This window comes from Pezoporus wallicus, unplaced genomic scaffold (assembly GCF_028554395.1).
Source record: "Pezoporus wallicus isolate ANWC-B61680 ecotype Strahan unplaced genomic scaffold, APGP_CSIRO_Pwel_v1 contig_5261, whole genome shotgun sequence".
In the NCBI taxonomy this organism is placed as follows: domain Eukaryota; kingdom Metazoa; phylum Chordata; class Aves; order Psittaciformes; family Psittacidae; genus Pezoporus; species Pezoporus wallicus.
In genome coordinates this window covers 1,910,194-1,931,049 of record NW_026642423.1, presented here as the reverse complement: position 1 = coordinate 1,931,049, position 20,856 = coordinate 1,910,194, and the positions used below count along the sequence as shown (strand labels likewise).

Below are 20,856 nucleotides of genomic sequence, written 5' to 3'. Positions count from 1 at the left end.
AAGGAACAAGTGTTTCTACCAGAAATTAACGTCAGTGTTGCAATTTTCTTGGCAGTAATTAATTTATAGGCTTTGAGTATTCCTTATAACTTTTAAGAACTCTTGAGTCATGGACCTTCAGTGCATCAGAGGAACCTTTACAGTTAATCTTCAGATTTCTGGGTTGTAACTTAATTTCAGCTCTTTACCCCTGATTAGACCTTAAGATAATAGGATATTACTGATGTCATTTAGATAAGGTGCCAGCTTACAGAAACTAGCTTCTGCTATGTTGCATAGGAAGAGTGAAAGCTGGCAAGAGTGGTAGGATAGCAAGAAGGCAGCAGAGATGAGTTCCAGCACAGAACTCTAGAGGAGGAGGGGGTTTTAGGTCACTTTCATAGCATTTTAAAATAGCATTTAATGAAATGTAGCTTTGACTTTTGCTTTGAAAACAACCAGTAGGTTCAATGGATGACTTTTAAGAAATCAACAAAACCTAACTAAGCAAAAATACCCATTGTCTTTAGATTTAAGTAGCTATCCAGAAGTCTAGATAGCAAGGAAAAATCCACATGGGTCCACAAACACATAAGGCTGAGGAGCTGAGCAAAAGGCTTCTGCGTCAGAGTAGAAGAAACCAGCGCAGTCACCTGGAGCTACATTAGTCATTGATATGCACAACTGAAGCCTTCTGCTCCCTCCTTTTCCATGTTCCCACAGCACAGACTTTCTGGATTGCTGTCAGAAAGTCAGAAATCCTGCTATGAAATATTTCCCTTCTGCCACAGCAGAGATCTGCTGAGCAACCTCTCCACCCCATGGGAACAGCAAAGCAACTTGGACAACCCCCTTCAGATGACCATTAATCCCATGTCAAGTTTTTGCTCTGCCCTTATCTCACTGGAATGGACAAGCCAGCCCCTGCTTCTGCATAAATTACCAGGGGATTATGCAGGTCCTTGGGCACACCCATTCTTCACATCACACAGTCCTGCTAAGGAAGGCAGCCTGGTGGAAAAGCAAACAAAATCAAACACTCCACAGTTTAATGAAACACAAAGATTTGAATGTGCCCACCCACAACGGGGCCAATCCAAACTTGTCCGAGTTCAGGACTGATGTTGGCCTTACACACAATGAGTAGGTAAACTCGGCATCTTGCCGCTTTTCAAAGGCTTAGGGCAAGTCAGCTGGATGCTCTTCTTGGGAGACAATGCAGTCTCTTCTAACTGAGCTACTTGAGCAGAGCTCACCTTGATGTGTAAATAGCCTTTCACTGTCTCTCAGAGGTGCTCTGTCCCAGCTTATTTAAACAGGAAAGAAGGTCTTTTTTTGATCATTTACACTATCCTAGAGAAGAACAAGGACTCTTCAGCTTCTCCACTGCTGTTTCTGTCAAGCCCACAGACTTCAAAACCAGTTTGGCAGTTGCTGAACCTTCTGTATAGATGCCAAGTGATGGAAGATTTACCACGTTCTTTGGCATATAACTGCTTTATCAAAAAATCGTAAGAAAACAAAACAAAAAACCTACAGTTCAATATTCACAGACTTCTGGCTTGTGTGTCTGGGACTGGATCCTACAATTTCTTCAACTACTCATTTACGCATCCAATTTTTCTGCCTTCACATCTGTTTATTGGCAGTGCTCAAGTCACCCCTTAATCTTTTTTTGTCATAAAATAAGTTTATCTAGCTCCTGTATTATCTGGCTGCAGGGCATATTTTCCATATGTGAAACTGATGCCAACTTTCAACTATGGGTGTAATGGTCAGTGACACCAGAAATTTGGCAAATCATACATAATTCTAACGGTTTAAGATTGTGCCAGATTTAAATAATGACATAGGAAAAAAAACCTGCTTAGCCATGTAGATTCCTGTGGCGAAGTTTGTAGGAAGAGGTAAGGTTTTTAATTATACCAAATGATATAGCTGGAAAATAGCAGGCACGTGCTTCCAGGCACATGAGCCCTTTGTCAGGTCTGAAATACAAGAAAAAAACCTCAGGCTAAATACAAGTTGAGAACAAGCTGCTTTGAGTTTAACTTTATTATGTTAATCAGTCAGCTTGAGAGAAAGGAGTGCTTTGTGTTGTAATTCCTCAGCTCATTACATGAGGAAGGGTTCTTAAATTCCAATGTGCTGATACAGTTGGGGCATTTTTTATTTTACAATTTGCTCATCATTTAGCCTAATAAGGAAAGCACCCAGGAAGTGAAACTGAGTAGGAATAAAGTTCAGTCGGTGCCTATCACAATGCTGAAGTGTCTGGTCACCGACACTGTATTTGGGAATGCAGACTTCTTAGGTGAATCCAAGTATCTCCTTCTACCGACCATAACAAAACTGGAAATAAAAGAGATCAGAGAAACTGCTCCACCAAATACCTTTTTGTAATAATCTAAATGGACAAGCCTAAATTCAATTTTACTGGCTTCTCTGACACTAACTTTAAAGTGGTGTAGTTTGCATATTTCAAGGGCAAGAAGACCCATTAGATCATCTGCTCTGACCTCCTGCAGAGTTGCACGTTGTATTGTTTAATAAAAGCCAACTGTGCAGAGCAGGTGCTCCAAGACAGACCCCTTCATTTCTCAGTCAGATTTGAAGCCTCCTGTTCTTTTCCACAGTCACTTAAATACTTGCATGTTGTAATGCTATACAATATGCAGACAATATCCTGACCTGAACTCCTTCGGGGTGCCAGTATCAGGAAAGCAAATATTTATACAAATAGTTGTGATAGTTGCTGTAAATAGTAAGGCAATGATAATGCAGCAGAGAGATATTTCCTGAAGGTTTAATGCCTAGCCAGGACCTGATGCTCTGAACTGATCTTGATCAGTTATGAAATGTCGTGCCATTGTCTATAAATAGATTACTGTTGCTATTGTTATATGATGAAAATGGAAAATTGAGTATACATTTAGAGCCCTGTGGCATATGGCTTTGTTTCTGGGTCACAATTACCACATACATCATGCAGAATAAATGTTTGCAAGACTCCAGCCCTGAGTGGCCAAATCACTTCTCCAAAATGCACTATTTTGTGTCAAAATTCCTCATTGGCTCATAAGCTTCTTGCTCTGCATGATCTGCTGCTTTCCTGAAAACAGGAAAAAAAAGATGACTGAAGGAAAGGCTTTGACTTTAGGTCCCATTTCTCTCTGTCTGAGTAATGTTACTGCGGGACCTACAGGTCACCTGGCAACATTATGGGAGTACTTAATTATCCCTGGGAAATGCCATGTCCCATTGCTGTGGCACTGATGAGCAAACCACATAAAACTCAAAGAGGAATTTGAAAAGCAAACTCTTAAGGGCTTGGACATTTCTCTGAGCACAGTCTGGAGAAATCTTCTGTGCCTCCGCCAGTAAAATGGTTTCACAAATTTTCAGTGTTCTGTCTATAGCTTTGATCTCTTTTTTCCTCATCCCTGCCTAATCTCACTGGTTTTGCAATGTAATGAAGTAATGAAACCAAAAAACCTTATCTATAAAATGGCCACAAATGGCAATAGTTATAAATCTGTCACATTCTGGAACTAGTGCATTCTCACACTTCACTTGAAAAGCAGTCTTTGAAAGTCTGATAATTTCAGGTTCATTTGGACCAAGATTGGGCAGAGCTCTTCTACACCTTAGCCTGACTATGCTTGACTTCCTTTCTTTAGTGCCAATTACATGGCCACAAAGTATGCCAGTTCTGGAGGATCTATGTCTTAACCATACAATTACAAGAGCATTTCTTATTTTCTGTTTTTCCCCCAAATTGACCAGTCCAGTGTCATGGTTTACCCCCAGCCAGCAACTAAGTACCGCACAGCCACTTGCTCACTCTCCCCACACACTTCCCTTGTCAGACAGGGAGAAGAATCAGAAAAAAGAAAAGGTGAAAGCTTTGGGTTGAGATAAGAACAGTTTAATAATTGAAATAAAATCATTATTAATAATAATGACAATAATAATAATACTAATGAAGTGGGAGACAATAAAAAATGAAACTTAAAACCCAAGAAAGCACAATATCATTGCTCACCACCCATGCCCAGCCCATGCCCAAGCAGCGACTGGCTCCCAGCCAACTCCCCCCAGTTTATATACTGGGCATGACGTGCCATGATATGGAATATCCCTTTGGACACTTTGGGTCAAGTGTCCTGGCTGCTCCCTTCTGCTTCTTGTGCCCTTCCTCACTGGCAGAGCATGAGAGACTGAAAAGTCCTTGACTTAGAGTAAGCACTACTCAGCAACAACTAAAACATCAATTAATAATGTGTTATCAACATTATTCTTATATTAAATCCAAAAGCACAACACTGTACCAGCTACTAGGAACAAAATTAAGCCTATCCCATCCAAAACCAGGACATCCAGATCCAGAGGTAAAAGACAGAAGCAGAAGAGGCCTCTTCAGGAACCTGCTTCGGAAGGTTCCATGGGATACAGCCCTAGAGGGCAGGGGGGCCCAAGACTCTTGGTTGATATTCAAGGATCACCTGCTACAAGCTCAGGAGTGTTGCATCCCAACTAGAAGGAAGTGCAGCAGGAGGGCCAGGAGATCTCCTTGGATGGATAAGGAGCTGCTGAGGAAAATTCAAATGAAAAAAGAGGCTTATAATAAGTGGAAGCAAGGACAGGTGGCATGGAAGAGTACAGGGATGTTGTCCAGGAAGCTAGAGACCAGGTTAGGAAAGCTAAGGCCCAGTTAGAATTAAACTTAGCTAGAGGTATTAAAGATAACAGGAAGGGATTCTACAGGTACATAGCAAATAAAAAGCAGGCTAGGGAGAAAGTAGGCCCCCTCAGGAAGCACTCGGGAGAACTGGCTACACAGGATTTGGAGAAGGCTGAGGTTCTGAATGACTTCTTTGCCTCGGTCTTCAGTGACAAAGGCTCTGACCACACCACCCAAGTCTTGGAAGGCAGATGCAGGGACTGTGAGAATGAAGGCCTTGTGCCCACTGTAGGAGAGGAACTGGTTGGAGACCATCTTAAAAATCTGAACATGCACAAGTCCATGGGTCCTGATGAAATCCATCTGCGGGTCCTGAAGGAGCTGGCAAATGAAGTTGCGAAGCCGCTGGCCATCATATTTGAGAAATCATGGCAGTCAGGTGAAATTCCCAACAACTGGAAAAAGGGAAATATAACCCCCATTTTCAAGAAGGGGAAAATGGATGACCCGGGGAATTACAGACCAGTCAGTCTCACCTCTGTGCCTGGCAAAATCTTGGAGCAGATTCTCCTGGAAGGCACGCTAAGGCACATGAAAATCAACAAGGTGCTTGGTGACAGCCAGCATGGCTTCACTAAGGGGAAATTCTGCCTGACCAATTTGGTGGCCTTCTATGATGGGGCTACAGAACTGATGGATAGGGGTAGAGCAGTTGATGTCATCTACCTGGACTTGTGCAAAGCGTTCGACACTGTCCCACACAAAATCCTTGTCTCTAAATTGGAGAGACATCAATTTGATGGATGGACCACTCGGTGGATAAAGAACTGGCTGGATGGCCACACGCAAAGAGTTGTGGTCAATGGCTCAATGTCCAGCTGGAGACCAGTAACGAGTGGTGTCCCTCAGGGATCGGTGTTGGGACCAGTCTTGTTCAACATCTTTGTCGCTGACATGGAGAGTGAGATTGAGTGCGCCCTCAGCAAGTTTGCCGATGACACCAAGCTCTGTGGTTCGGCTGATACGCTGGAGGGAAGGAATGGCATCCAGAGGGACCTTGACACACTTGTGAGGTGGGCTGATGCCAATCTCATGAAGTTTAATCATGCCAAGTGCAAGGTCCTACACCTGGGTGGGAGCAATACCAGGCACAGCTACAGGTTGGGCAGAGAAGAGATTCAGAGCAGCCTCCAGAGAAGGACTTGGGGGTGTTGGTCATGAACATGAGCAGGCAGTGTGTGCTTGCACCCCAGAAAGCCAACTGTGTCCTGGGCTGCATCAAGAGGAGCGTGACCGGCAGCTTGAAGGAGGTGATCCTGCCCCTTTACTCTGCTCTTGTGAGGCCTCACCTGGAGTATTGTGTGCAGTTCTGGTGTCCTCAACATAAAAAGGACATGGAACTGTTGGAACAAGTCCAGAGGAGGGCCACGAGGATGATCAGGGGACTGGAGCACCTCCCGTATGAAGACAGGCTGAGAAGTTGGGGCTGTTCAGCCTGGAGAAGAGAAGGCTGCGTGGAGACCTCATAGCAGCCTTGCAGTATCTGAAGGGGGACTATAGGGATGCTGGGGAGGGACTCTTCATTAGAGACTGTAGTGATAGGACAAGGGGTAACGGGTTAAAACAGGGGAAGTTTAGATTGGATATAAGGAGGAAATTCTTTCCTGTTAGAGTGGTGAGGCACTGGAATAGGTTGCCCAGGGAGGTTGTGAATGCTCCATCCCTGGCAGTGTTCAAGACCAGGTTGGACGAGGCCTTGGGTGATATGGTTTAGTGTAAGGTGTCCCTGCCCATGGCAGGGGGGTTGGAACTAAATGATCTTAAGGTCCTTTCCAACCCTAATTATTCTCTGATTCTATAACACTGGTTTTTCTTAAGTTAACAGTTCTCAGTTTAATTTCAGGATGGTACAACTGAGCTTTTAAAACATTTATGTACATAATCTATGGGTACAGAGAGATTTGTCAGTTTCATAGAAGGATGAAATACACTTGGAAACTGTAAGACCGCTGTCATCCTGCATCAGAAGCTGTTTCATAACAAAACACCATAGCAGTCCATATATAGAAACACTATACTACACTCTAACTGCTGTGGATAGAACCAAACACTCTCCCTGCCTGCCTCAAACAACACAAACAACATGACCTTCTCCAGAAGGGCCATTTCCAGGAAAGAAGTAAAATTACAGAGGAAAGCATTGTTCTAGAGAAAGAAGTTGGGAACAAGAAACAGTGTTTCCAATACGACATTCTCACACAAGAGGGTGGTGGACAGGAGAAGGCAATGACCAGCGTACTTTGTGGCCATACAATTTCCTAAACTGAGGGAGATACTGAGAAGAAGGTTGATGGAGGACAGGCATTTATTTTAGAAAGGAAATTTGAATCCCTTTGGAATAACCACAGTGGAATTAATCCAGCCAAGAGAAGTGGAAATGGGGTCATAAATAACAGGAATCTTAGGTCGAACAGAAAGGGACTGCAGCAAACCCCATCTGAATATTAAAAGGGGGCTTCCAAAAGGATGTAAGTATGAGCCCACACAGTCCCCATTCTCCCAGGACCACCAAGGATGTCTGTAACTATCTTAACTATCTTGCTTTCAAGTCAGTACTTGACATCTCTTCCAGCTCTTCCTTCTGATCTTCTTATTTGATCTGTGACCAGCAGGCGTGTCCAGATCTGCCTCTCTAGTGCTTTGCAGCTTCTGCCACACCTTGCCCATCTCCACAGGACACAAACTCTTCGTCATACCCCTTCTTTCCACTATGGTAATTCTAGTCTCCTTTCCACTAACACTGACACTTTTATTAGATAGAAGTTTTGAATATGTTTAAATATGACAAATTCATTCTGTATATGATACCTGGAGAGAAACTTTGTTGCCTGGTTCAGTCTCTCACAATAAAGGAGAACATTTGTTTTCTGGTGAGGAGGAACAAGCACTAAAATATCACAGCATCATAACAAAACTTACAATAGACAAAAGAAAGTATGCCGAGAATTTGCACGAGTATATGTTTTAAGTGAAGTCCATTTTCCCAGGTGAAATCACACTTAAGTATATTACTTCCATACCAATCCATTTGAAACTTCTTGGATATGCAGTTGACCAATTAATTTCAACCATATTGATTCAACAGAATGCCTGGTGGCATCTAGCTACTATACCGCCTTCATGTTTACATGAGTGGGTCTACTGTGTCCCCTATAGGATGAGTCCCCTGCAGCATGTCAGAGCTAGGAATGACTATCATATTTATAGAAATATGAACACACATACTGTGCACTTCAAGTTGTATCTTTTTTCCCAGATTTCTGTCTTTCAGATTCAATGCTAATGCAAGAAAAATAGTATTTTCAGAATGCTTCCACTATTTATCCTGAACCTACAGAGAAAAATATAAACATAATAAATATATAAACAGATTTGACTGTAAAAAACATGGTGATTTTGGAGGCACATATAGGTGTGTCTGTCAACAGCTGCTTTTTGGAATGATCCATTCTTCAGCTATTCCGAAGTCGTAAGAAACATCACTCAGATCATTAATGTCAATAACAAGATTTGGCAAGAATAAAATTAAACACAACACATGGGTTTCCTACAGCATCTTTTACCGCGGGATGCTCCTTTTTCCAGGAAACCTAAACTGTTAGGGCCTGAAAGGCACTATTATTCTTACAGGAACTTTCAATCTAAGAAGCCATCCTTCATCTTGAGAATTTGTTTCAGATGGGGACCAAGCAACAATTGCCATCCTCTTCCATAGACTTGTCTTGTAATAAGAAACACGTGCACAGCTGGAGGGGTGTGAGATTGGAATAGGACTGGCAGTGGAGATGTGCACATTCAAGAGCAGATGGAACACTGCTTTTTATTAAGAGAGAAAAAGTAGATGTAAAACACCTGGCAGAAAGGTGCTTGTTTTTCCCTTCAGGCTCATGAAAGCCATTGTGACAGCGGAGGCAATTACATGCAAACCAACATGAAAGTAAGCGAAAAGTGTGAATAAGAAAAAAGATTAGAAACGGAACAATTTTCCGTAATAACTGAGATAGACTGGATAATTAAGAAGCAGAACTGATGCTTCTCAACTGCACTGTAAGTACACAAATTTTTAAATAGAAAAAGGTTAAGATTAGCCTTATTTGAAAAATTTGTATCATATATATTATCTTGGAAGTAATCTTTATGTATTGTATTATCTTGTTTTATATATTATATTATTATATATACTATATTATTTATATATTTTATTATATATTATCTTGGATCATATATTATCTTGGAAGAAATCTAACATAATTTTAGAAAAATCCATTAGTCATTTTGGAGACTACAGCTTACCAATATCCACATCTACAAAGCAACCCTATGTTTTTGACTCTGTACACCTAGAGATAGCCCAAACAAAATAGAACAACAATAGAAAAGCCATTTCTCCAATCGTCTACATACCAGCCATTTGTCCAATCCTCTACATACCTCATGCATACATGTTTAGTGAACCTGTGCACCAATTTTCTGAGACAGAATATTGTTTATCATTAGAAAACAGAAGATTTAACAACTGTTGGAAATAACTGAGAAGCAATTGTAACAGAGATAACAAGTTACAATTCCATAGAAGAGGGTGAATCAGAAATTCCCACTTTTACAGAAACTTCTGTGATATAAAGATTTTCATCAAATTGCAAACACCACCCTGAAGGGAAACTCTGAGTAGAATCCCTTTGATGAAAAAGGAATTAATAAAAAGAAAAAAAGAATGCAAATTCTAAAAATAAGCTTTTTTCACCCCAAGTTTTCCATCAGATTGTCTTGATTTCTTAACCTCTGTACTTTGTGAGATGATTCCCAAATGCTTATGAATGCAACTGTATTAGAAATAGAAAGTATTCAGCATGTTTTGAGCCTACCCTTTTCCTATCCTAGGTGACAAGATACACACCATGAAAAAGTGATCACGGTAATAATGTAAGATTGCTTCAGGGACAGGTGTGAAGAGTAGATGGATGTTGCTTCCAAACCAACACTCCTGTAAACTTCAGAGCGAGTTGAGTGAGCTAACTCTGGTTCATGCACTCATAAATTGCTGTGATTGATACTGAACATTTCTTTGTCCTTATTACTGACCAAGAACATAAATCCCAATTATGGAAGATAGTTGAGTTCAAGCTGCTGCCATATTTCACAGCAATGCTAATGCAGAGGTTACCAAAGGTCAGCTTGGCCAGAAAGCAGGACCACAGCATAGTAATAATATCTTCACTATTTAGCTGCAATGTCTTTCAGGCTGAATGAGCTTTCATTACCCCCTATCAGACCCCTAAGCCACATTCTTCTCTCAGAGCCAGGGACAGAACTGAGATACGTGATCTCCTGTCTTGTGAGTTGTGAAACGTACTGGCAAAGTATATGTCAGCCCCTTCTTGGGAGGTTAAATGAAGTGGCAGCCATTCCTACGGCTCAGGTAGCTGAGGGGTGAGCTGTGGTACAGAGAGAGAGAGCCCTCTGAATAGGTATTTTGGCCCAGCAGTTGGCTGGTACAAAGGAAGACTAGAATTTTTTTTATTTAAAAAATATAAATATTTCCCTTATTTTATGCAAACTCTGAAGAACTACCCATTTAAATGCATGAAGTCTGCTGAAAGCTTGCTGATTTAAAAACTCCAAAGCTCTGTTAATAATAGATAAAATTGCTTTGAGATACACCACACAACTTTTAACTTGTTATTTCCAAAACACAGAAATAACACAACTCAAAACAGAAAAAAACATATCTGAATTCTTTTACGTCTTTGCCTTTCAGGGAAATATCTATATCAAGACACTCTTTCAGAGTTTAGTGTCCATTGGAAACAGATTCCCAAAAGTTTAACATGCCTGAGCTGCATCAGCACAGTACCAGAAGGCAATTTCTCTGATGGCTGTGGAGAGAAGATGCAATCCCTCCATTTGTACTGCATTATGTGGCATACACTCACATGAAAGAAATGTTACCAATTCTTTTACATTTTCTGAATACCCCACCAAAAGTCCGTTGGTATGCACATGGGACTTCTTCCATTGTAACTAGAAACTGAAAGGACCTCCATGCATGCATAGAGACACATTTCATCTACAGTGGCTGCAGGATGAGTCAGGTTTCTGATTGGGAATTCTGAGCTGAAATGTGGGATATGCAAGTTTGGGTTTCACATTATGTGACACAGTCAATGAATTTCAAGTCTGAGGTACGTTCTTACTAGATTAATCCAGTCCAGAGAGATGAGAAATCCCTATAACAGATGAATAGCAGTGCAGTGGAATCATCTTGCTCTTTGCCGCAGGCACACAGGGTACATATAAACTAAAATGTCTTTTACCCTTGTAACAAGGAGTTGAAATGAATCATCAAACAAGCATACAGGCATATTACACACCTTGCAGGATGAATAAAGTAATTTACCGGGTCTTCTAAAGCTCCCTAAGTGTAAAACTATGGAGGACCATGCCCCTGCCTTTTAGATCTGACTGGTATTCAAACTATGTATCTCACCTCATTTCATCCCATTTGCTCTATTTTTACCCTTTGAAGCATAAGGCTCAGCATGCCCTACAGTCTCTAGAGATTTGGAGACAGGAGGGAATATTCCCTTAATTATCCTGTAACTCAGTGGTATATGTCACAAGCCAAAGTGCATAAAACTCCTGGACTGATTATCATTCACATGCTGTGTGGAATTTATTAAATTCCTTATCCCACAGCCATTTAATCAGTGGTATTATTGGAATGAGATATTTACCCCACTGGGTGGTATGGACTGGGGCAGGAAAGCATGCCAGGAACAGCTTTGCTGATGCCTATTTATATAGACAGTGTAATTTTTGTTCCCCCTCCTTTCCTCAGTAGAACCAATTAGTTAGTACTCCAGCAACAGAGCAGGGTTTATTCTGTGTCTGTTTTCTGCAATAAATCTCTGCTCCTGATGCATTTTGATCCACAGCCAGTTTAATCTGCCTATTGACTGTTAAACTCTGGTTATTGTTTGCCACAGGATCTTTAAGAATTAAGCCTTTCTTTCACCTTCTCCCAGATCCAGGTTGGATTTTTTGGAAGGGATTTAGAGTAGGGCTGAGGACCTGAGAAAGCTATCATGTCCTCAAAATAAAGCTCTCATGGCATTACCCCAAGAACACTGCCTCCAGCCCTGCTGGTTGATTCTGCTTTAGACAGAGCGTATAGTTTAGTCTCCTTTATTGGACAGTCTTCAGATTCCCATTCAGTCTCTTCGCTTGGACAGTCTTCAGCTTCACTGCTGAGATTGCAAATTACAAGCAACTATTGTTCTTATTTACATTTAGCCATGCCCTTAACCATGGCTTGGAATCCAAAGCACTACAAATTGTTTCTGCGCATAGTGAGTGACAGTTTCCATTCCTAACATCAAAGGACTGTGCTCATCCCAATCTACTAAGCACCTAAAATAGAGGGATAAGTGATGTACATGAGTCTTTCTTGCTGCTGGTGTGCAAGGAGCCTAAACAGCTACTTTACAGTTGACTTTCCAGAAAGGAAAGTCAACTCATTTGCTGTAATCTAAGCTGAATCTGTAAAAGTATGCAGTATCTTTGCTCTTTTTCACTGAACAACTTGCATGACAATACAGCTTTCTGCAGTATGCTGTGTAAGATATGTCTCCATTCAGGACAGATCTTTGGAGCACAGCTAAGTTGCTGTCCTGAAAGTTCATTTACTTTATAAAACCATAAGGGAACAGTACAAGGATGGAGAAACATCTCGTTAGTCAACACATGGGCCACAGGAGTAATGAACCCTGTGTTTTAATAGGTAAATTTGCACCTGCACAAGATTTCCAGCTTCTGCACCAGCAACAGCTCCAGAGAGAGATAAATAATTAGGACAATGAGGCTGAGGTGGAAAATGGCTGTGATACTGACTTTCTTTAAGTGCACATTAGGGACATGCTTAAAATCAGATATGGTTGAGTTTGCTCTAACTGAACTTTGATTGACCCCAGAAGCCCTCTTAACTGAACAGACTGGTGAATCTACCCTCTGAAAAAGCACTGTTTGTTCTTTGACCAGTCCTAGGACCTCGTGGCTCTGTATTATTTGAAACGCAAGAACCATGAAATCTTGTGATTCCATGATTTCAAACTACACAGGCCATGACTCCTGTTTTGCACAGCCATCCCACAAGAGCCAGCTGTGCCTCTATGGCTATTTCCACACTCAGGCACTTGACACTCTAACATATCAGCATGGTGCAATGATGACTTGGATCTGGGCTCTGGAAGCACCTTATCACCACTGCAACACACCATACATGATCCCTGTTGCTGTACCTTATTTTCAGGGAAAAATTTCATAAATTTTCTACTGAAATAGCCTTCCCATATTAAAAATAGCATGGTTGACACTGATCAACAATTAGGTGGGTGACATCTTTAACTTCAAAGACAGGCTAGTTTAAGGAAAGTCAGTCTGGGGCAGAAAGTCTTGAAGGGTAGCCAGAAGCTGCTTGTTGAAAAGCATACTAAAATTATTTGAGTTTCTTCAAGAACAATCTGGTATGTTATATTCAAGGGGTCATGTTCAATTTGGAAACCAACTGATGCTAAAGTCCAACTTTGCCTTCTGTGGAGCCAAACTGAACTCTAATCTTCTGATCCCCCTGCTGTCAAAGAGCCCATCTGAGAAAAGGCACATCAAAAGCCTATGGGATTTTCACCAGTACTCTGCATCCCTTTGTGCAGAGACACCAACACTAATCAGCTTTCATACCCGTAAGAAAAAGGCTAGAACACATTCAAGAGCTCAGAAAAGCATTTCAGAGGACAGCTTATTATAAAGGTGTGGTGTAGCTGGAAATGCAGTGATGTTGACCTCTTGGAAACTGTTCACAGTATTGTAGCTTCTAGCAAGCCTTAGTCTTGAGTCAAAATCTCCTCGCTCTGAGCAAACACAGGTGAGAGAATTTATGTATTAGGGAGTCCAGCATAAAGAGCAACATGCACAAATAAACAGGGAAGCAGCAGTAAACATTGTATCAGCCTTTAACTGTAGCTTCATAACTACCAAGAGTGCCAAAAATAAACCTCACTATTTTACCTAGTTGTACCCAAGCAGGGAATTATAAGACCTAGATTTTACATTATACTCTTCCATAAGTATATAACATAATTCCAGTTCAAGACCTCTGGTAATATTTCCCATCCTCAGCAATAATTATACATGTGATAGTGGGCAACTGAATTCCTCCCTGGCTCAATTTTCCCATCTTTTAAATAGCTTTAGGTATAAAACTCAGAACCACATTTGCACACGATCTGTTGCATATGTGCCCTCATCACTGACAGTAATGTAAGAACATCCAAAATAAACTAACCAAGCTCTACCCCAAACGGAAGCAAAACAGATAAATCGTACCACACAGTATGAACTGCAGTCATGTTTTAAGAAACTCAGTGTATGCTTACATCTTGAAAAGAATTTAGTACTCAATATAAACTGAGATAAAGCAGATAATTATTATTAATATTATTAATAATAGTAATAATATTATTAATAATGTCTCAAATTCCAAACCAAATGGAGAAAAGTATTTAAAAGAAGTGTTTATGATATTCTTTTCACCAATATTCAAGGTACCAAAGAACTAACTTTTAAAGCCTCCTGGAATTTCAAACTCTGAGTACTCCAGTGCAATATGTGGTTACTTTACTCTCCCAAGAAGATATTTAAAGGTGAAGAGACGTATTAGTAATTTTCAGTTTTAAGATTTATGGGATGGTCACATTGGCCACCCACACTCAAGCAGGGGCAAAATTTTTTTTGAGATTTTCACAATACTTTTACTATGTTCTGATAAAATGTATTGCAGTGACTTCCAGGCTTTAACAGACTACTTTGATGTATGCTAATGAAAATCCAGGTGTGTGACAATGGCTACAAATCCACTGTGTAAGTGAAGTGACTGATATTTTCTTGCTTGCTTACAAACAACCAAGAAAATAATTTCCTCCAAATCTTTCATGCCTTTATGAATATTTAGATGTCCAAGTTAGCTTTAACCAACAGTTTCTAAGACTAATGCTGCTGGTTCTGTTACTTCAAATGATAAACTGGGCACAGAAATGATTCATATTCTTTACTGCAGCTCTTGGCCTATATTTTCTGAGAAAATAATTGTAAACATCTGTCCTGACGGGTCACTGACTGACAGATCCACAGTAACTTTCAGACATATTTACAGCTAAGGAGGTTTCCAAATGTAAAATGGTGCTCTGGGAGTAAATAGGCTGGCTGATTGCTCATGAGTCACTGCTGAGAAATGCAGTACAGGTATGAGCTCATAAAACCTTTGGTGACCTGCAGAATGTAAACATGGAAACCGTATCACAGAAAAACCCCAGTGCCACATAAATGCTGTCTGAACAGCATCAGCTAATTACAAATCAGAGCTAGCCACTTAAAGAGGAAGTGTCTTAGTACAGTACCATCGTGTGGAAATTAAGTACAAAACTGCAAGTTGCGAGGCTGAATAACTTGCATACAGAATCACCATGGGAGTACTGCTCCTGCTGATAAACAACAGGAAAGAAAAGATGGCCTTGCTTTTAGGACAGAGTTTGGAATTTGGAAATCCATGTTTGGGTCCTGCTTTTGCTGGCAGATTTCCTCACTAAGTATGAGCAAGTTTCTCTGAGAAGGCATGTAAGCACAGTCAAAAATGGAGCCATTAGGCCTTTTCTACTTCTCCAATACAGCACTGCAATCAAGCACCTTAGAGAAAGGCTTGATCATCAGGCAGTGAGACCAGAGAAACCCATCACATTCAGGTAAAAAAAGTTCTGAAACTGAGTTAAAACTCTTGGCTTTTAAGCAAACAAGTGTTCTTGCTGGGCTGTTTCAGCAAAATGGGCACCCTTGGAGCAAGGCAGAGCTAGAAGCAGTCAGAGAGGTGTGAAGAGAGTTTGTAAGCATTTTCTCCCAATTATAACACCATTTATAGAGAGCCTAACAGAGTGACTTCGGTAGCTGGCCAGTGTAAACACATATCATTCATATTATAAAAGTGCAACACTATACTATGAAATGCCAGCTAGGATTAGGAAACCCAAATTAGTTTCATATATTGCCTTAGGAAGACTTTAACAGATCTGGAGTTCAGCTCTGATACCCGTATTTTAAAAATGACTGTGAAACACTAGTCTCCAAGAATAATTTGAAATATGAAAAACCTGCTTTGAAAAAGTGAAAGGAATGCAGATTTCTTTCCCTGTGTTGTGACTTGGTCGCATAGGATGCAGAGGAGAACATGGGGCATAAGGACAATAGCAAGAACATGCCCTACCTTATTTAATAGAGTCATATGCACAGCCTGGGTGTCTACCACCTTCCTCCTTCTCCTCCTCCTCCTTTTCCTCCTCCATCTTCTCCTCCCCATTGCTTCGGCCAATCTAGACTAGAAATGAAGTATCCTGGTTTTGCTTTCTGTTTTTCTAGCAGGGCGGGTGAAGCATTTCACAGCTACAAAGCAGTCAATTCTCTGCCCCTTGAAACCACTGCACTGAGCCTAGCTGTCTTTGTGGCAAAATTTTCTCAACTTGTGCATTGCAAAATCAGGGTAGATGGGGGAGGACAAGGGAGTGAGGGGTCAGAAAGCCAATCAAGGGGGTTCATGAGGCGTTGGAATGTTATTACAATCCAAGGCTAAGAAAATCTTTGTATTCTCCTCCCTGTAACACCTTCATCTCTAAGGTCAAATATTCCCTGCCAAGATCTCAGAAAGCCTGAGCACAAATGCATTAAAAAGACTTCACCATGTTATCACCAGCAGATTTTTCTTCCTTTTACATGGAGTCACAAAAATGATTGACTTCTAGAAAGGGGTTGTGACCTAAGCAGGCTGAGAAACCTTATACTTGCTGAACCAGGAATTAGGGATTAGCCTGAGCCCTAACTCAGTGAGATGCCATGAAATAAACCATATAGATATTACAGCTGAGGTATTAATCCCATATTTAAGCATTTATGTAACTCTTAACAGGACTAATCATTGAAATGAAATTACACAGTTGACTAATTTTCTGAATTGGAGTCTACTTGTTCATTTTTGGCTGTTTGTTTTGTTGTTGTTGTTGTTGTTTTAATTATGTACTCCATGCTTATTAAGCACAACGTAAACACATGGACAAAGATCTACTAAATAGAAATGGAGCTAAAAGAAGGTATACTCCTCAATTTTCTAAGCAACTGAATACAGTGATAAAGTGGTATAAAACCTCATCTATTCTAATTTAGTAAAAGTCTCCACATTCACAAACATGTTGCTTAGTGGTGCATCCCATTCTGACTTCAAAGAAATCTTGGAAATAGGTGTCTGAAATATACCTGTCACAACCCTGGATTTGTCATATCAAATGCAAACAGCATTGGGAAGTCTGCTTCAGCTTCTGAGCATTGTTCTCAGGAGCAGCAAGTGAAGAAATGAAATGAATCTTCACAGCTTTTCATCAGAATTTGGGTTTGTTTCTTACGGCCTTTTCTGATACTTTGTTTTAATGATATGATGATCCCTTTTCTCTAGAGTAAGTTTCTTACAGACAAGACTGTGTGAAGAGTCTTCTGTGTCTGAAGAGAATCACATTTTCACATGGATGAAAATGCAGCTTACTTTATTTTCAATGTATAATTTGCATACCACATGTAGCAATGCATGTAATATCTTTCTACCTATCTGGCATTAACAGGAACCCTTCAGGACTGGTTTCTCAGCCATCTCTGTGCTCTTAGAGATGCCCTATAGGTCCATTTCTTGACTTTCTGAAGCAGCCGTGAAGCTGGAGTACACTAAGATAGACAAACCAAAGCAGAGGAAGGCTCCTTCAAGATTCCAACAATCTAAAGCAATGTAGAAACTTTAACTGTAGGCTAGGAGCCGATTAGGTTTTATCCCCTGTTAATTCCTGATTGAAGTGTGCAAATGCAAAGCAAGATTTTAGTGATCACCTCCTCCCCTTTTGAAAGGGGCAATCTTTGTACAGAGCACCCTTCTTCCTAGACAGATGCCTGGCTCTGGCAGGTCTCCATGAAGTACCTCAGTGGTCTTTCCACCACTATGCAAGGAGCACAGTGGGTCATGCAATTCAACTCCGGAGGTGGTTCAAAGTGGAGGAGGTGGGAATTTTCAAAGGCTTTTTTTTCCTTATTTGCAGTTTCTCCTCCCCTGAGTGTCAGCTGAGAAAATTTTACATGCTGCTCTGCTATTCCTTTCACAGAGGCTTGAAATAGCCTAAAGTACTTGCTTTCAAAGATGGTAAGAGCACTGTAGGAGCTTGTTGAATCCCTGCCTCAAAGAACCTAAAAGCACAGTTTAAATCAATTTAGAGTATGAGCCTCTTCCAAAGCCCCCTCCCCCTTCTTCACCCACCTTTCTACCTTGGAGTCAATCCAGTTCCCTACTGCTTGTGCTGGATCATTTCAACTTTAGAAGAAAGGCAGGGGATGCCAGGCAAGTGAGACATCACTGCTTCCATGGATGAACAGCTGGCACTTTCGAAGAGGGAGGTGGATGCACAGAAGACCACAGTGATATATGTTGTGGTCTCTGCTTCAGCAGCCTTTAATTTACCCCAGGTTTGGTAAAATGTCATATCCTGGGGCAGGAGGTGATAACAGATTTGCTTTTCCCTCTGCTGAAACAGAAAAAACAAGGACCCCTGTGTGCTTCCCAGTCTGCTGGCCCTTTCACGCAATTCTTTACAAACCTGTGGCACCTGCTACACATCTCTGAGGGGATGCACTGAAGTCACTGACAGCAGACTGGAAAACGCGTGAAGGCCAGTATTGTCTTCTGGGCTGCTGTTCCATTTTGAGTAATTTGCACTTTCAACAGCGAGCAGGCTTGACTGCTCATCTTCCTAAAATTATAAAAACTGACAGTTCAAAGACAGGCAGAATGATTTCATTAGAGCAACAGACACAACAATTTCTAACCCCATCCAGCAAGTTACCTGGAGGTTGGTAAGAGTATCAGAAGAGTTCCTCCATTCACTGTTCCAGTATCTGGGGATTCTAGGGATACATAACTGTGAAAGCCCAGCCCAGCTCTTTTCTCCTCAGTCTCTCTGAACTGATACAGGGAAGCAGTCCTCCCTTGCTCCACCTGCAAGTTGTATGTATTCCCTTCCATTTCCAGCCAGGCATGTAAAATGTATGCTAACTCGTCCCTTTCTCTTCACATATTGTGACCCTCTGAGAGAGCAGCTTTGGGCAGATGCCAGAAACCACAAACTAGCTGCTGGGTGAATTTGCCTGTAAAACTTAGCAGCACATTATCTCTGTGATATTTGCTGTTAAATGTGCAACTCTCCAGGTAAACAGGGACTAAATCCAGGCCCTTTATCCTCTGTGCTAGAGATAATTTTCAAAGAAGGGCTGTCAGAGTGTCAACCTCGCTGTCAGTCTTTAACCCCTGAGATGGAAACAGCAGGAAGAAGTTGGGTGTAACAGGAATGCTTGACAAGTGGAAGAAGGGTTACCATATACCAAATCAAGTATTGTGAACACCAGCATTTGTTTTTTTGGCAGAAATGGGCTGCAGAAAGGAAAGCAGCTGAATTTATTTCTTCTGATTCAATCTATAGGTTTTATCTGCACCCTGAGGACAACAAGCCACTCACTGTCTTTGCCCTGTCTCATGGATTACTACATATTGGGAAAGATGATGGGAAAGGTCTGCTTTGGGGTCATTCTCACCACAAATACTGATGTTGCTATATGGCAAATCTTCAGCCATGAAGAAGTGTCCAGCTTTGCCCCTCAAGGGCAAGAGAAGAAATGTCAACAGAGAATGGTGCTTAATATCTTACATATGTGTAAAACATCCTGGTGTCTGAGTGTCTAACATCCAGCAGCACTGAGAACTGCCCAGTAAAACTCATTTCTGAGAAATTAAATAATGCTCTGCCAACAAAAAGGAACATGACCACTGAAATGGGGTTTAACACTGAGGAGGGAATCAGCCAGCTACAGGCACCTTGTAAACATCCAAAACCAATGGGGGAATTTCTCTTTGCCTAGGGAAATCTGACCACAACCTTTAATAATGTCTTCACATTTCACAAGTCTTAATAACAACAACTTGTGTTCATATAATGCCTTTCATCCTGGAGAAACCCAAAGTGCTTTACAAGTGGCTTAGCAAACTATACAACAATATTCAGTCCCTCATCCCCCTCAAGGTTGAAAACTGACTGCAATTGGCAAGGTTTTCCTTTTGGTTTCCAATGTTCCATGATTCTTCCTCTAGGCCATTGCTTTTATTTCTTTGTTTTGTTTTAATAACAAATTTGATAGCATGGGAAAAAAGGGCAGCTCTTTTCTCAGGGACAGATGCATGAATATAGTCAATTTTGGGGGGTCAAGAAAGATAAAGCAAAGTTTCATGTCACCCAAAGACAAAAATGACAGTTTTGCTTTGCAAATGGGGAAAAAAAATAATCAAAAAAACTCCACTTGAAGAAAACCTAGAATGTTTCATCTGCTGTGAAATAAAACCTTTTTTAAATGTTTTCTGAAGACTGAAGTTGACTCAGTTGTAAAACAAATCAGATTTAAGTTGGCAAGTGGAAGTGAAACATTTTGACTTTCAAAATGCAATTTTTCTCTTGGACACAACCTTAAGAAAATAAGGAAATCCATCTCACCTGGTGGTTTTCTTTGCCAGGAACTCACTTTGCTGGGAGCAGCTTAAGGAGAGTACAAGTACCCCAGTTCTTAGATTTTCTTCACTGTCCACATGAGCAAGATACTGCCAGTAGTACAACTCAAGATGGATTTTTCCTCCATGAATTCATGTGGTTCAACTCTCCCTGAAGCTGTGTAAATTTTATCATCCACAGTATCCTATGATCATGGGTTACACAGCTCCTGCATTGTGCACAAAACTACCTTGTTTTGATTGTTTCAATTTGCCTCTTGTTAATTTACTAGAAGCAGAAGACATTCGATGAAAGAGTGCACAGTCATTGCTTATTCACCATCACCATGCCAATAATTGCTTTTCTCTTTCCACAAGGAAGAGTCTTTGCGTGCATTATCCCTGCTCCTGCAGAGGTGCTGAGAAATTCCTTTGGCTTCCTGCTTGGGAATCTATAGTTTTGTAGTAGGTTAAA

At 40.9% G+C, this 20,856-nt stretch overlaps 1 long non-coding RNA gene across 2 annotated transcripts; it reads right to left on the bottom strand.

Annotated features, from left to right (window-relative positions):
* Window positions 1-890: 890 nt before the first annotated feature.
* LOC130610362 (uncharacterized) lies at window positions 891-20,650 on the bottom strand. 2 transcript variants are annotated; one of them, XR_008975035.1, is made up of 4 exons: window positions 20,389-20,650; window positions 18,448-18,600; window positions 2,963-3,091; window positions 891-990 (listed from the first exon to the last, which is right to left on the bottom strand). It is a non-coding gene; the product is annotated as an uncharacterized LOC130610362 (long non-coding RNA). The 2 variants fall into 2 exon arrangements; XR_008975034.1 differs by lacking the exon at window positions 891-990 and having other exon boundaries at window positions 1,569-3,091.
* Between the last annotated feature and the right edge of the window lie 206 nt (window positions 20,651-20,856).